At 43.9% G+C, this 14,773-nt stretch overlaps 1 protein-coding gene and 1 non-coding gene across 5 annotated transcripts in view; both read right to left on the bottom strand.

Moving 5' to 3' along the window:
* The window catches only part of LOC122806263 (chemokine-like protein TAFA-5), a 576,893-nt gene that overhangs the window by 289,561 nt on the left and 272,559 nt on the right, over positions 1 to 14,773 (bottom strand). The gene's annotated exons all lie outside the window — the stretch shown is intronic.
* LOC122807393 lies at positions 6,736 to 6,895 on the bottom strand. Its single transcript, XR_006365687.1, has one exon. It is a non-coding gene; the product is annotated as a U1 spliceosomal RNA (small nuclear RNA).

Below are 14,773 nucleotides of genomic sequence, written 5' to 3'. Positions count from 1 at the left end.
AGAAACCTGGGATACAACTCCCAGACTTGTTCTGAGTTGATTCTAAATGACAAAAAATACACTGAACCCACAGACATCGCCAGTATCCTGGCAGACAGGTTCAGTGCAAACTTCTCCCCTCCAAAAGAGCAAGTATCTATCCCGGCAGAGGGCTGCCTCCCAAACATCTCTGATGCTCAGGTGAAGGCTGCCCTCTCCAAAGCAAAAAAACACTGCTTCCATGGGACCAGATGGCGTCCCAGGTTACGTCCTACATGAACTCCAAGAGGAACTAATCCCTCAAATAAAACAGCTATACAATCTCAGCCTCACTACAGGATATGTGCCCACAGAATGGCGTACAGCAACAGTGGTCCCACTCCACAAAGGTGGAGCCTCTATGGACCCTGGAAACTATCGCCCCATAAGCCTGACTAGCTTAGTCTGCAAGGCTATGGAGAGGATCATCATGGAGCTCATAAACAAAGACATTGGGGACCTACAGACACTAGATCCTACCCAGTTCGGCTTTGTCAAGGGCAGATCCTGCCTTTTGAACCTGGTTGACTTCTTCGAAACAGTCACCAAAGCCATAGATGAAGGGAAGGTAGTCCACACAGTCTATCTAGACCTTGCAAAGGCATTTGACACAATACCCCACTCGGGCATCATAGATAAGCTACCCAGCTTAAATATAAACCCCTATATGTCACAAGATGGGTCGCAAACTGGCTCAAAGACAGAACCCACAGAGTGAGAGTCGCTGGAGCCATGTCAGACTCGAAACCGGTCACAAGTGGCATCTCACAGGGTTCTGTCCTGGGACCACTCTTGTTCGGTATATACTTTTCCGAGGTACAGGCAAATGTGGGAGGACTATGGCTCACCAAGTTCGCAGACGACTGCAAACTGGGCGCCATAATCAACTCTCCAGCTGACACAAACATCCTTCAAAAAGGTCTCACAGAGACAGATAACTGGTGCCAGCGCCATGGTTTAAAGCTAAATGCCAAAAAATGTATAGTCATACCCTTTGGCAAAAACAATGTGCCCACAAATTACCATATAGGCGGAAACCCATTAAGTACAGAGAAAGTTATTAGGGACCTGGGGACCCAAGTTAATAGCAATCTCTCCTTTGAAAACCACATTGCCAAAGTGGTTAGAAAGACCTTCTACATAGCCCACCTCATCACGAAGGGTTTCACATCTAGATCAAGAGAGGTAATCATGCCCCTTTATTCATCCCTCATCAGGCCCATCATAGAATACAATGCCCCTTTTGGGATGTACCTTACCCGACACCTGCAGCAATTAAAAAGACCCCAAAAGTATCTCACCAAGAGGATCAAGGGTCTCAAACAGATGCCATATGCTGCTTGGTTAAAAAAACTCCAGCTCTACTCAGTTGCATACCGCCTACTTGAGGCGATCTATGCCTGACATACAAAGCTATGTCAAATCCAGAATTAATGGACATGCTCCACCTCAGTAAATCTAAATCCCTTAGAGCCACACGCTTGAGGGACTTGAACCTCAGCACAGAAATAAATAGAACTTGCTGGAGGGACAGGTTCATAACCCAGAGGCTCCCTTCGCTCTGGAATAGAATTCCAGTTCATGTGAGGCAGAGCACCTCACTGAATCTCTTCAAGAAGAATCTCGATAAGTGGATGGGGGATCGTAGGTTTGTCCCAGGGATTACTCCCATGTCACTATTAGACAGAGGCACAGTAAACTAAACCTTAAAAAGGGCACAGTATACTCAAATCAAGGGGTGGAGTAAGCCATTAGAATCAGGCTAGGCTTATAATTGCCCCATGGCAGATAGCCTAGTATGAACCTATGAACCTATTACAGCAGGAAGATGTATGGCTGTGCTGGAGAGAAATTAAGGGTCGCTGTACTGTGCAACAGAGTGTCTATGTATCAGAAAGATTATGTAATATACAGTACTTGTATAGGGTAGCTTGACAGCAGGAAGGGAATGTATGGCTCCATGGGGTGGGATGGGGGATAAAGTGAGATACCTATAAAGGGAATTAGGTGACAGTACAATAACAGCAGGATGTATTACTGCACTGCTGGGAGAGTTGGGAGTAGTGGTCTGCTGTCAAAGGATGGTTCTACAGTAGGAATGAGAAGCAAAGTTTCTACAGCATGGTAACTCAGGGTTAGATGCAAAGAATGACTGAACAACATGATGGAGATTATGGAAGAATCGCTGAGGGCTTTAAGGTTTATGATGGATGTAGAAATACATAAATAAATGTACTTTATTTCTGCCATGCTGATGGTGTGCAGAGATAAAGCCATCATAATGGCCCAGGTGTCCTGAGTATGAATAACTGGCTAGTGTGGTTGGAGAGGATGGCCATGTCCATCCTGTGAGGGTAAAAGGGAATTCTGGCTAGTCTTATGTCACCGCTCCTGGACACAACACAAGCTTGAAAGGTGAGGATGGAGTCTAAGGGCAGGGGCTGACATAGGGGCAGGTGTGGGAGTGACTACACAAGCAGATGACAGTAGTCTACAATGACCACATGCATGGGAAAGTGTTGCAAGTTGTTAGATGGACACTGGTAGTCCCTATGGTAATGCAGGTGCCCACACCACCACCTAAGTTAAGGCCATTCATACTACATGCTGTCATAGCCAGGATGCTGGTGAAAGAACAAACTCCCAGGGGGTTGCCTGGCAGATGGTCTATCTGGATGGTTCCTGTACCAAGGGATCTGAAGGACAGATTTTCCACCCCTAGGAAAGAATGGACTTAAGTCCAATGGGATGAGGCTTGATGGATGGCAGACAGAGGAAAGAAAGGGCACAGAAAAATAAAAAAAAAATGTATTTAATTCTTTTGTGAGTTGCTGAAACCCTGGTAGTATTTTTACAGACTGAGGTGTAGCGCAGAGCTACCACATTGGGGTATGCAGAAAGCACCACCATCCCCATAAGAACATGTCTTTTAGAACAGTGCTGCATAACATATGCTGTGGTGATATTTAAAACGGCAGCATAACGGCTGCTGGCAGGTTGGGCAAAGTAGATGGCAAATCAGTAAACCAGAAAAAAAAACATAAGATGTGCAGTAATACAATAGGATGAGCTAACAATAACGAGTAGCTGTACACTGCAAAGGATGGCAGTGCAGCAGGACAGATACGGAGTGTTGCACAGTAGGATGAGTTACCGGTACCTCTACAGAGTAGTAAGGTAGATTAAAGCAAAATGGAGGTATAAGACTGTACAGCAGGGCAGGTACCTGTGGTTGTACAGTAGGATGAGTTAGTGATAGCTATAGAGTGTAGTAAGGTGGATTTTTGCAGGTCAGAGATACACTGTGATTCAGGAGAGGTGCTTTGACGTAGCACCCAGTGCAGTAAAATGTCTGTAGAGCATCATAATGATGCACAGTTGTACAGGAGGGTGAGTTACAGGAAGGTTTGCACTGTGGCAGAAGATGAAATGGTATACAAGACAGTGGGTTATGCATGGTGACAGTGTGAATATATAGTAACACATAAGTCTATGGTTGTACAGAAGGATGTGTTATGGGGTACTTGTACAGTGTGGTATGGTGGATTATAGCAGGATGGAGATGCAAGTCTACATAGCAGTATGAATTAGGGGCAGCTGTACAGTTAAACAGTGGGATTTGTACAATGGGACATGCAGTAAGAAGTGTTACTAGTAACTGTGCGATGTGCAATGAGGCATGGAAGATTACACCAGAAAAGACTTAGGACTGTACAGCAGGATGTGTTAATGGCAACTGTATGGTTTGGTACAATGGTTCATATTAAGTAGAAGATGCTAGGTGTAGAACAAGATATGTTAACAGTAACCAGGATGGTGTAGTAATGTGAATTATATAGCAGATAGGAGATGTATGGTTGTACAGTAGTAAGTCAGGGGATTTCTACTCAATGTGATAAGGTGGGTTACAGTAGGAAGAAGATGAATGGCTGTGTGGGAACTGTACAGCAGGGGCCCATTACTCTTCGTTATATAAAGACCTGAATGTGATTCACACAGTATGTTCCCATTACTGATAGTAATGTGGTGTCCTGAGTGGAAGATGTACTGCATGGTTCCATTACTGCTAGTAATGTAAAGTCCTGAGTGGGAGTTATACAGCAGGCTCCCAGTACTGCTAGTAATGTAAAGTCCTGAGTGGGAGTTATACAGCAGGCTCCCAAGTACTGTTAGTAATGTAAGGTCCTGAGAGGGAGTTATACAGCAGGCTCCCAGTGCTGTTAGAAATGTGAAATCCTGAGTGAGAAATGCACCATAGGGCTCATTACTGTATTAAAGTAAAACCCAACTGAGATTTGTTGAGTACCATTTCTGCTAGTGATATGAAGTCTTAAGTCAGATTTCTATAGTTGTTTCCCATCACCTGAAGAAATGTGAAGCCCACACTGGAGTTTTTACAGTAGAACACCATTACTGCTAGCAATGTGAAGTCCAGAGTGGGATTTGCACTACAGGGCCCCATTACTGTTGGTAATGTGAATACCTGAATGGGTTCTTCACAGCAGAGTACCTTTGCTGTTAGTAATGTGAAGTCTCATGTATGAATTGCACAGTGAGGCCCCTTCACTGTTAGTAATGTGAAGTCCTGTGTGGAATGCATATTTTAGAGCACAATGTGAGGGGGTTTGCACAGCAAGACATCATTACTGTTAACGAACTGAAGTCCTCAGTGGAATTTGTAAAGCAGACCTCTATTACTGTTAGTAAAATACAGACACTGGTGGGATTTTACAGCAGGAACTCTTTAATGTTAGTAATGTGAAGTTCAGGGTAGAACTTCTACAGCAGGGTTCCATTAACATAGTAAAGACCCAAGTGGGATGTGTAGGACCCCATTACTGTTAGTACTGTGAAGACCCACATGGGTACCATTATTGTTAGCAAAATGAAGTCCCATGTGGCATTTGCATGGTATGGCACATTACTGTTAGCAATGTGAAATACTGAGAAAGATCTGTACACAGCAAGGTCTATTCATCATCATCACCACCCCACTTTTTCTCATTTTCTACATGGGGCTGGGGTGTTGTCTCAACTGTAGCATTTCTCTCAATTCAATGCCACTCTGCTAAAGTCTTTGACAGACATGCCTGTCACAGGCCTTCTCACATACAATCCAACATCTCTTTACTGGACAACATGGTTTCCACTTCCTACTTCCTGACTGTTCTAAATCACCATCATTAGATTGTCGTCTGTTTTTCTGCACATGTGCCTGAACCACAATAATCTGATTTCTTTCATCTTATCTGCAATTAGAGCTACTTTGGCTTCTGATCTGATGTCCTCATTTCTTCATCTGTCCTACAGTGTGCATCCTACCACCCATCTCAGACACTTTATTTGCATCACCTCTAGCTTCCTCAACTGCTCCGCCTTTACTGCCTAATACTGTAGTACTGGTCGCCCCACTGTTTTGTAAACATTACTTTTCAGCTACTGTGACATTCTTTTGTCATACACTACCCCTGACACTCTATGCCAGTTGGCTGCAGCCCCTCTGATTCTAGCACTGACCACCTCATTCAGACTTCCCTGTTCCACTATCTTCCCTTCTATCTCAGCTCTGAGCTTCTTCAGATTTTCCACATTAGCTGTCATTATAACAGACTTATCTGAACTCACTTTCATCCTTTGCACCTTCAATTTTGCATTCCATTCTCCTATCCTTTTCTTAAGTTCTTGCTCAGAGTCTGCCTGTAATGCCATACCTGCATGCAGCAGCTCTGTTGATCTGTTTCTTCTGATCTGTGTGATGCCCGTTCCCTGGCCCAGCAATCAAAGAACCTCAATCCTCACCACCAACACCAGACAGGGCATCTCATATATGAGGGAAGGATAACAAATACACACAGTAAAGTGCAATTTCCCTTAAGAGCACACAGAGATCACAGTCAGGCCGGGGCTGGTCGCTCCCTTGCTCTCCAGGTCCCCAATAAGACTCCCCACTGGCACAGCTATGGGGTCCAGATCACAGCAGCTGGGCAAGCTAAAATCTTCAGCACCCTGTCTGTCCAACCAGTGCTTCATGTCCCTGTCCAAGTAGCTGACACACACACTTTGAGATAAGAGTTTATACAACCACACAGACACTTCTGGGGAAGGTTGGCACAGGTTCTCCAGCTGTGCCCCTTTTACCCAGACTATATTGTAAAAATCACTGCCACCACCCAGCAAATACTTATCAGCTACTCAAAGGCCCTTGAAATGATGTCCATTTATTACTGTGCAATATTATTATCCAATTGGTAAGTGTGACTAAACAGTCAAAGCTTATTTGGAGTGACTTGGACAGTAAACTCTATAAATATGTAATGTACTCTAGAGCTTAAATTATCTCTACACAAAACAGCCACAGTTAAAAGGGTTTACAAATATTTAATAATAAATAATTAAAAACACAATACAATACTTTCTACTACACAGTGCTAGTTAAATTCAGAGATCACAGAGAAATACTGAAAACAGCACAGTAGTAAAGTTCTGACATCACAGAAAAAAACACTTAGTCTAATTTATTTATGTTTTATTTATTTTACATTTGTTGACTGGGCTAGTCCAACTGGATACATGTCCACTTTCAGCAGAGGCCCGGCGAGAAAAGCTCCAAGACAGATATCAGACAAGATGATTTTATGTTACACAAAATAGACGCAGATGAATATATCTACACATTTCCTAAAACTATTTACAATATTTAGAGCTAAATATTTACATACACTAGAAGCCAATACAGTTTTCACCATAAATTATGCAGTTGAATTTCCCACATTTGGGGAAATCACAGGGGTCAACCCAACCAAACTGTGCAATGGAAAAGCCTCACCCTGGGGAAACCACCTTCTTGATTGTGGTATTCCCCCTGCCAGGTAAGTATCTAATCTTTCTAGTTCCTAGCTATTTCTAAAAGAAAACACAAGTCTAAGATAACTTACATATGAGCAAGACAGTGCTGAGTTGGATAGTCAAGACAAAATGCTTAATGCCTTCTGATTCTCTCTGTTTAAATTGCTATTGCAGTCATTGTTCCCATTACATTATTTCTTTTTACACTTTCCTGGTGTTCCCAGGCTAACAGATACTACATAATTGTTATCTTACACCTGCAGGAAACTACATCAATAAAAGACATTTCACATGCAAACTCTAGTAATTATTCCTTAAGTTAAAACAATAGGCAGGATGCTTCACTCCAGACTCATTGACTCCAAATTCTAACTTCAAAGGGACACACATGAAATAATTTAAACTTCAAAGGACAGATAATAAATGCTTGACTTAGCTTTTTTTACAGCAGAGGGCAATGTTGCTACATTGTTTTAAGTTCAACATTTTCACAGCATATTCTTTCATTTAAGAAAACAAGCCTGTATTTCAACATTTATATTTACAAACTGAGAAAATTATGTACCAAATTATATTTGACTAGGCTGGTAGCCTTCACCCATCTCTACCAGTCTTCACACCCCCCCCCAGAAAACTCGAGCTAGTTTTTCAAGTGACCTTTGAGAAACGCTGCTTGAAAGGGTCAGGCCTATCTGAGTATAACTACCCTATTCCCTGTCTTGACAGCCCATCTGCATTGGCATTGCTACTCCCACTGCAGTGCTGCACTGACATATATGCTTGCAACCCTAGGCGCCATCTTAGCAACTTGGCATTTTGCTGGTTGGCTCTGTTTAACCATTTTAGAGGGTTGTGATCTGTCATAACAGTGAATTTCCTTCCATACGGATAAGGCTGAAGTTTCTGCAGTGCCCATACCATGTCTAGACATTCCTTTTCTACAGCTGCATAGCATTTCTCCCAGGGTTGGAGCCTACGACTGAGATAAACCACTGGGTGCTCTTCCCCCTCTGAAGAAATCTGGCTAAGTACAGCCCCACCACAGGGTTCGAAGCATTCACCTGCACAATAAATTCTTTGCTGTAATCTTGACTGGATAACACAGAGGGTCCTCCCCAAAGCTTCTTTAAGCGTCTGGAATGCCTGCTCACATGCTGGGGTCCACACTACCTTATCTGGCCTGTTCTTCCTTGTCAGGTCTGTGAGGGGAGCAGCTATGGTACTATAACTGGGGACAAACTTTCTGTAGTACCCTGCTGTCCCCTACAAAATGCCCTCACCTGCTTTTTGGTAACAGGTGCAGGCCATGCCTGAATGGCTTCCACTTTGGCAGGTTCCGGCCTTATGTTACCACTCCCCACTCTATGTCCTAGGTAGCAGACCTCTGCCATACCCACCTGACATTTGCTCAGCTTAATGGTCAACCCGGCCTTCTGTAGTCTGCCCAGCACCTCCCTGACATGCTGAAGGTGTTCTGGCCAGGAACGGCTGTTGATGGCAATATCATCTAGGTAAGCTAGGGCAAACCCTCCTGCTCCTACTAGGATATTATCTACCAGCCTCTGGAAAGTCGCTGGGGCATTCTTCATCCCAAAGGGTATCTTTGTGAACTCATACAAGCCAAAAGAAGTCACAAAGGCGGACTTCTCTCTAGCACTGGGAGTCAAGGGCACCTGCCAGTAACCCTCGCTAAGATCAATGGTTGTAAGATATTTAGCCCCACCCAGCTGCTCTAGGACCTCATCTGTCTTAGGCAGGGGGTAAGCATCCGACTCTATTTAATTTCCTGTAGTCCACACAGAACCTGGTGCTACCATCCTTCTTTGGCACCAGCACCACTGGGGAGGCCCACGGACTGTTGGACTCTTCAATAGTTCCAACATCTCCTGTACCTCCTCCCTCAGAGTCTGTTTGACTCTCTCAGGCACTCTATAAGGGGCCTGCCTAATAGGCCTTTGTGGTCCTGTATCCACCTGGTACTGCACCAGGTGGGTGCACCCTGGATTCCCGGTGAACATGTCCCCAATTTCCTGCAACACTGGTCAGATTTCTTGAACCTGGGTAGGAGATAGCTGCTGCGACATTGCTACCCCTTCCACTGAGATGTCAGCCCGAGCCTCATTAAGGAGATCAGTCCCCAGATCTCCCTCAGACTCCTCCTACAATCCACTGCAAATGCTTAGCACTAGGGCCTCCCTATCATGGTAAGGTTTCATCATGTTAACATGGTACAATTTGTGCCCCTGCCTTCTGCCTAGCAGTTCCACCATGTAGTTAACATCACTTACCTTTCTTACCACCTTGTAGGGTCCCCCCCAAGCTGCTTGCAGTTTGTTGTGTCTGACAGGAATGAGAACCATTACCTGCTGCCCCACAGCGTACTCTCTAGCTCGAGCATTCCTGTCATACCACACATTTTACTGTTGTTGGACTCCTGCCAGGTTCTCCTGGGTCAAGCCCATGAGCTCCCTGAGCCTTGTCCTGAGGTTTAGGTTGTATGCCACAACAGACTCCTTGTGAGATTCGCACTCACCTTCCCACTCATCCCGAATTAAATCTAGAGGTCCCCTCACCCTATGCCCATACAGCAACTCAAAGGGTGAAAAACCTGTGGATTCCTGTGGAACGTCTCAGTAAGCAAACAGATGGGGCAAATATTTGTCCCACTCCCTCTTAAACTGATCTGCAAATGCCCGTAGCAAGGACTTGATTGTAGAGCTTAACCTCTCAACATGACCATTAGTCTGGGGATGGTAGGGGGTGGTCTTCATGTGCTTCACCCCATAGGACTTCCACAGACAAGCCAGCAGGTCTGACATGAAATTGGCACCACTGTCAGTCATATTTCTTTTGGGAAACCTACCCTGCTGAAAATCTCTAACAAAGCATTTGCCACCATCTCTGCCTCAACAGAGGACAAAGTCACCGCCTCAGGGTATCGTGTAGCATAATCCACTACCACTAGGATATACTTTTTCCCTGTGGAACTTGGGGTACTCAAAGGACCCACAATATCCATAGCTACCCTCTGAAATGGCTCCTCAATCACAGGTAAATGCATCAAATGAGCTCTCACCTTGTCTCCTGCCTTGCCTACCTTGTGGCACTGCTCACAGGTCCTGCAGTATCCTGCTACATCTCTGGAAATTCCAGGCCAATAGAAGTTCTGCATAATACGCCTCTTTGTACATTTTATGCCCATATGACCTGCAAAGGGAATACCATGGGCTATGGTTAGAAGCGCCAGACATAGGCTCTAGGCACTTCCAACTGCTGTACTCTCTTCACCTTCTAGCCCTTCCTCAGGGGTTCACTCTCTGTATAGTAACCCTTTGTCCCAGTATACAGATTCCCCCTTTCCTTGAGAATTACGTGGCTCCCTAGCTACCTGCCTCAGGCCTTGCAATATAGGGTCTGAGAGCTGAGCCTGTCTCAACTCTCTCCTTGTAACCCTTCCCAGCTCCCCTTCTACAGGAAGTCTGGCATCCTCTGACAGTGATGCCTCACTGTCAGCCTGGGTACTACTACTCACCTCTACCTTTGCAGTCACTCTGTCCAAGGGAACATCAGTACCCACAAGCAGCTGTGGCTCACATTCAGTCTCACTGCTACAGAGTAGCTCCCTCCCTGAAGCAACCACCTCAGCAGTCCTGGCTGCAAGTATGCAGTCTGTCTGGTTCTCCCCCAGGCTACCAGACCCACATGCTTGTCTCCAAGCCTGACTGCGTGTAACTGCACAAGCACAGGGTAGTGCCTCATCCAAATCCTTCCCTCTCAGGACATCTGCAGGATGGTAGTTTAGTACCCCTGTTGTCTCAAGACAATCTACTATTGGCATTTTGTGTTTCCCACTTACTGGCTCCTTCACCTTTGGTTCCCCACCTTGCCTCTGTGGACACCTGTATGCCACACGGCCCCGCTGGTTGCATTCAAAACGTTTAACCCTAGCTCCTGGATGTGTACATAGACTAAAGACTTCCCCTGTTACTGGCAGATTCTGTTGTGGCAGTCTGTGCTCCTCACCATGGGTTCCTTTAGACCCATGAGCAGTACTGGGGGTCCCCTTCCTGTGCAGGGCTGCCCTGCTTGCCAGGTATAGGTCTCCCTTCTTCCCCAACTCATCTGAAGTAGCACATTGTCCATCAGCTAACCAGATCCTCATGTCCTCAGGCAAAGTGACAAGGGCTTGTTCCCTCACCAAAAGGTCTGACAGCCCTTCAAAAGTGGTGACCTGACATCCACTCACCCACCTATGGAAATAAGTGCTCAATTCAGCAACATATTCACACACACTTTCATCTGCCTTGCATCTATACTCACAAAACTTTTTCCTATACGTTTCAGGTGTTAGCTTAAAAACTCTAGTAGACAATTTTTTTACAGCAGTATAATTAAAACATGCAACGTCAGACATTTTAGATAATACAGTTACAGCTTTACCATGGAGTAAGGGGGTCAGGAACCTTACCCAGAGCCCTTGGTCAACTTCATCATGGAGTAAGGGGGATCAGGAACCTTACCCAGAGCCCTTGGTCAACTTCATACTGTTTACATACTTTCTCAAACATATAAATAAAACTATCAAAATTATCCCCCTCTTTAAACTGCGGAAGAAATTTACTGACCTTTTGTGCTTCTGGGGTCCAGTTACTCCCTTCCCCATTACCTCCATGACTCTGGCGAACAGTCAGCATCTCCTTCTCCAGTCAACTTCTACATTTGTAGACTATTTTCTGTTGACCTTAAAGCCTTCGCTGACCACTGCTTGCAGCTAATTGTGGTAACCACTGGTTTATGATGTGGGCCAACTGTTTCACTGCGTATCACTTTGTAATCGCTGATTCCACCCCAGTACTTTTTTCCTTACTACGAGGAAGTCTACCTGAGTTGCATGTTGGCCTCTCTTGATTGCGATCATGTGACTGTCTCTCTTTCTGAACCATGTGTTGGCCACCATCAAGCCATTTGCCAGACTAAAGTCTAGAATGTTGCCCACCCATGTGGATACAGGCTTACCTCCTCATTCATCAGGTCTGCCAGACTGACGTAGCCTCCCTGGAGCTCAACACATCCTGCATCCTCGGTCAGTGAAGAGGTCAATGACACTGGTGCGACATCATACTGTTTCCAGGAGTGTGTCCTAACCCCCTCTCCTCGACAATCCTGTGAGAACCATATTTACACTGCACTGGTATGTGTAAGTGTGCTTCTGCATACGCGCAACCTCTGAACTAGCAGTGCAGCACAAAGCTCACCAGGCATGTAATACTGCTATTCTGCAGTCAGATTGCGTGGTCTCTATCGCTTCCCAGAATGGATGAGCTGATGTGATCTCAGTCCCACCTACCCCCGCAGAGTCCGTCTTGGCGCCTGGACACCTACTGTCATGGCCCCACCCCCTCCCAAACCGCTTGTGGAGAAAACTCAATAACTTGGAATGAGCATGGCACTGACAACTCTAGTAAATTTCAAGATCAGGAGAGGGGCATGCACTCCACCCCGGTGACTCTAAGCTTTGGGGCTTGTGGAGCATTGGAGGTGAAAGCTTTATTGAGTACATCTTGTAGAAAAGATTGATGAGTGAAGATGTGGGAGAGGAAGAAAATAAGAAAGAAAGTTTATACGTGCATTAAATTAGTCTGTCTCAACGCTAACCCTTACATTTCTGAGCCAGTGTGTGTTCATTTCATGTTGGCATTACACTACACCCTCTTGTAAGTTACTGTAATGAAAGAATGTCATGTGTTTTCAGGAACATTCCTCATGTCACACTGCTGTCACTACCAAAGTGACCGTCTCCCGGCATGCTGCTAGATCTCCCCTCCCTGGAAGAAGTGGGTAAACATATCAGAAAAGTTAAATATCAGAATCAGGGAGGACATATGGTCTGTGTGCAATATTACATCTAAAGCTAATCCAAAACCCAAAACAGGACAAAGGGAACACTTAACTCCCTAGATCAGCCAGCTTTATTGATAGGCAAATCAGTTCCAATGTATTCATTTTTTTTTAATTTTAAATCAAGTAAATCCCACATTAGTTGCTGTACATTTGGAAAACAATACACTCAGTTTTTATCTGGTGTCTTGGGACAGATCTGATTATTTATATAATCTACTTAAAAAGAAATTGTCATGCTAATGCATTCTAACTGCCCCATTAGAATTGCTAAATAAAATGCATTTCTTGGGTTGATGTAATCAGTGGAGCGAGATCTTCTTCTTGCATACTAGCTTACCATAACGGAAATAAACTAAGTAGCATCACTTCTGCACATTTCACAGTTCAGTATCCTGGGATACAGACACGGATTAACACATTGTATGGTACAGTGGCTTGAAGCCTCAGATGACTGAAATGCACATGGGGTCTGTGTGTCCCCACCCCATTTGTTTTGCTGGAAGAGTTAGTCATGCATTTTAAAGGTTTAGATGCTGCTGGCACTAAATGCCTCCATCTTTCCAACAGCAGCTGTCACCTAATCTGCATGCAGGTGTTCTGGTGTTAGGAGGTAATAGGAATGGTATATTCTGAAACAAACTGAATGGACAGTTAGAAAGCTTTATGCAAGAAACGGGCTACATGATGGTCTCTCTGGCCACTGTACATGTTAAAGTACATATATTTATATTTACGAATCTGATAAAGGTTTCTTTTCTGTGTACCTAAGTTAAACCTGAATATTGATTATAGTTTTCTTTACTGCTTGTGTACACAATACTGTATTTGTCTACATTTGTAAAACAGGGCTTTTCTCCCCACCCAACACATAAAAAAGGACTCACCATGAGCTTGTTCTGCCAAATCTAGTAAAAAAAAAAAAAAACATAAATAAAAAATATGTGCAAAAGTACTTCAGTTGGCTTACATGGAGACAGTGTTTTGACTTCCTAATTACCAGAGATGGCAAATCTGACTGATCTGGAATATTCTGCAGCACCTGGATAAATCATTCATATACCTTCTGAACATTACTGGAAAAACAGTGATCAGTACAAACTTTAAGACAATTTTAATGGATAAAAAGCTATTCCTTTCAAAGCAGGCGACTATTTTAAAGTAATATGTGAAAGCAATGAACCCTTAAGCAACCTGATGTCATTCTGTAAGACAATCCTGTGTCAGGCAGCTGGGTGTTGCAAAAACAAAATGAAAATGTAAAAACACTGACACTTAAAAGCGAAAAAAGATTTTATAATTTTCCTCTAAATAGTGGAAAACATAATACTGTATGTGAAACATCTTAGTACGATGCTAGAAAACAGATACCGCTACATTTCAATGACAATTGCTGCTTTGGTAATAAAGTGTATGTAAGAATTTTGCATTGCTTAAGGATGTTGTGTGTTCTGGAACATCTCATGTTTCAGTCAGAAATCTCCCATTTCGGGCATTTGAAAATGTGACAATACATGCGCTTTGCTAAGGTTAGATCATTAGAGGGTACAGTGCTCTCGACAACAATGGCATGACATATAATTGCGTTTCAGACTTCATATCCTTCAGAAAATGAATGCCAACACAAATCCTTTTTATACTAGCAACTTTCTACGTTTATATGAGCAATATCTAAAATCTGTCCTTATTTTTGGGGGTTTTGCCCCCCTTTATTTCAGGCTTTGGCAAGATTTCTTGCACTAAAAGGTTGAGACCTATGAATAAGGCAGGTATGAGACTCTGCTATTTAGGGAGGGGGATCCTTTGTCCCTCCTGCATCATGTGTCATTTTATCACCTTTCATTCTTCCTTCCATCTAACTAACCATTTGCAAATCACTAAGCATCATGTTTGAGTTTTAGACTTAAGAACTTTCAGAAAATACACATTCATGCAAAAACTATTATCCTAACAACTTTCTAAGATTATAAGTGCAATACTTAAAAGTTGTCCTATTTTTGGGCCTTTGTAT

Source organism: Protopterus annectens, chromosome 7.part0 (assembly GCF_019279795.1).
Source record: "Protopterus annectens isolate FY-2018-M chromosome 7.part0, PAN1.0, whole genome shotgun sequence".
NCBI lineage: Eukaryota > Metazoa > Chordata > Ceratodontiformes > Protopteridae > Protopterus > Protopterus annectens.
Note: the sequence above shows the minus strand (reverse complement) of the source record. Positions and strands in the feature narration are given on the sequence as shown.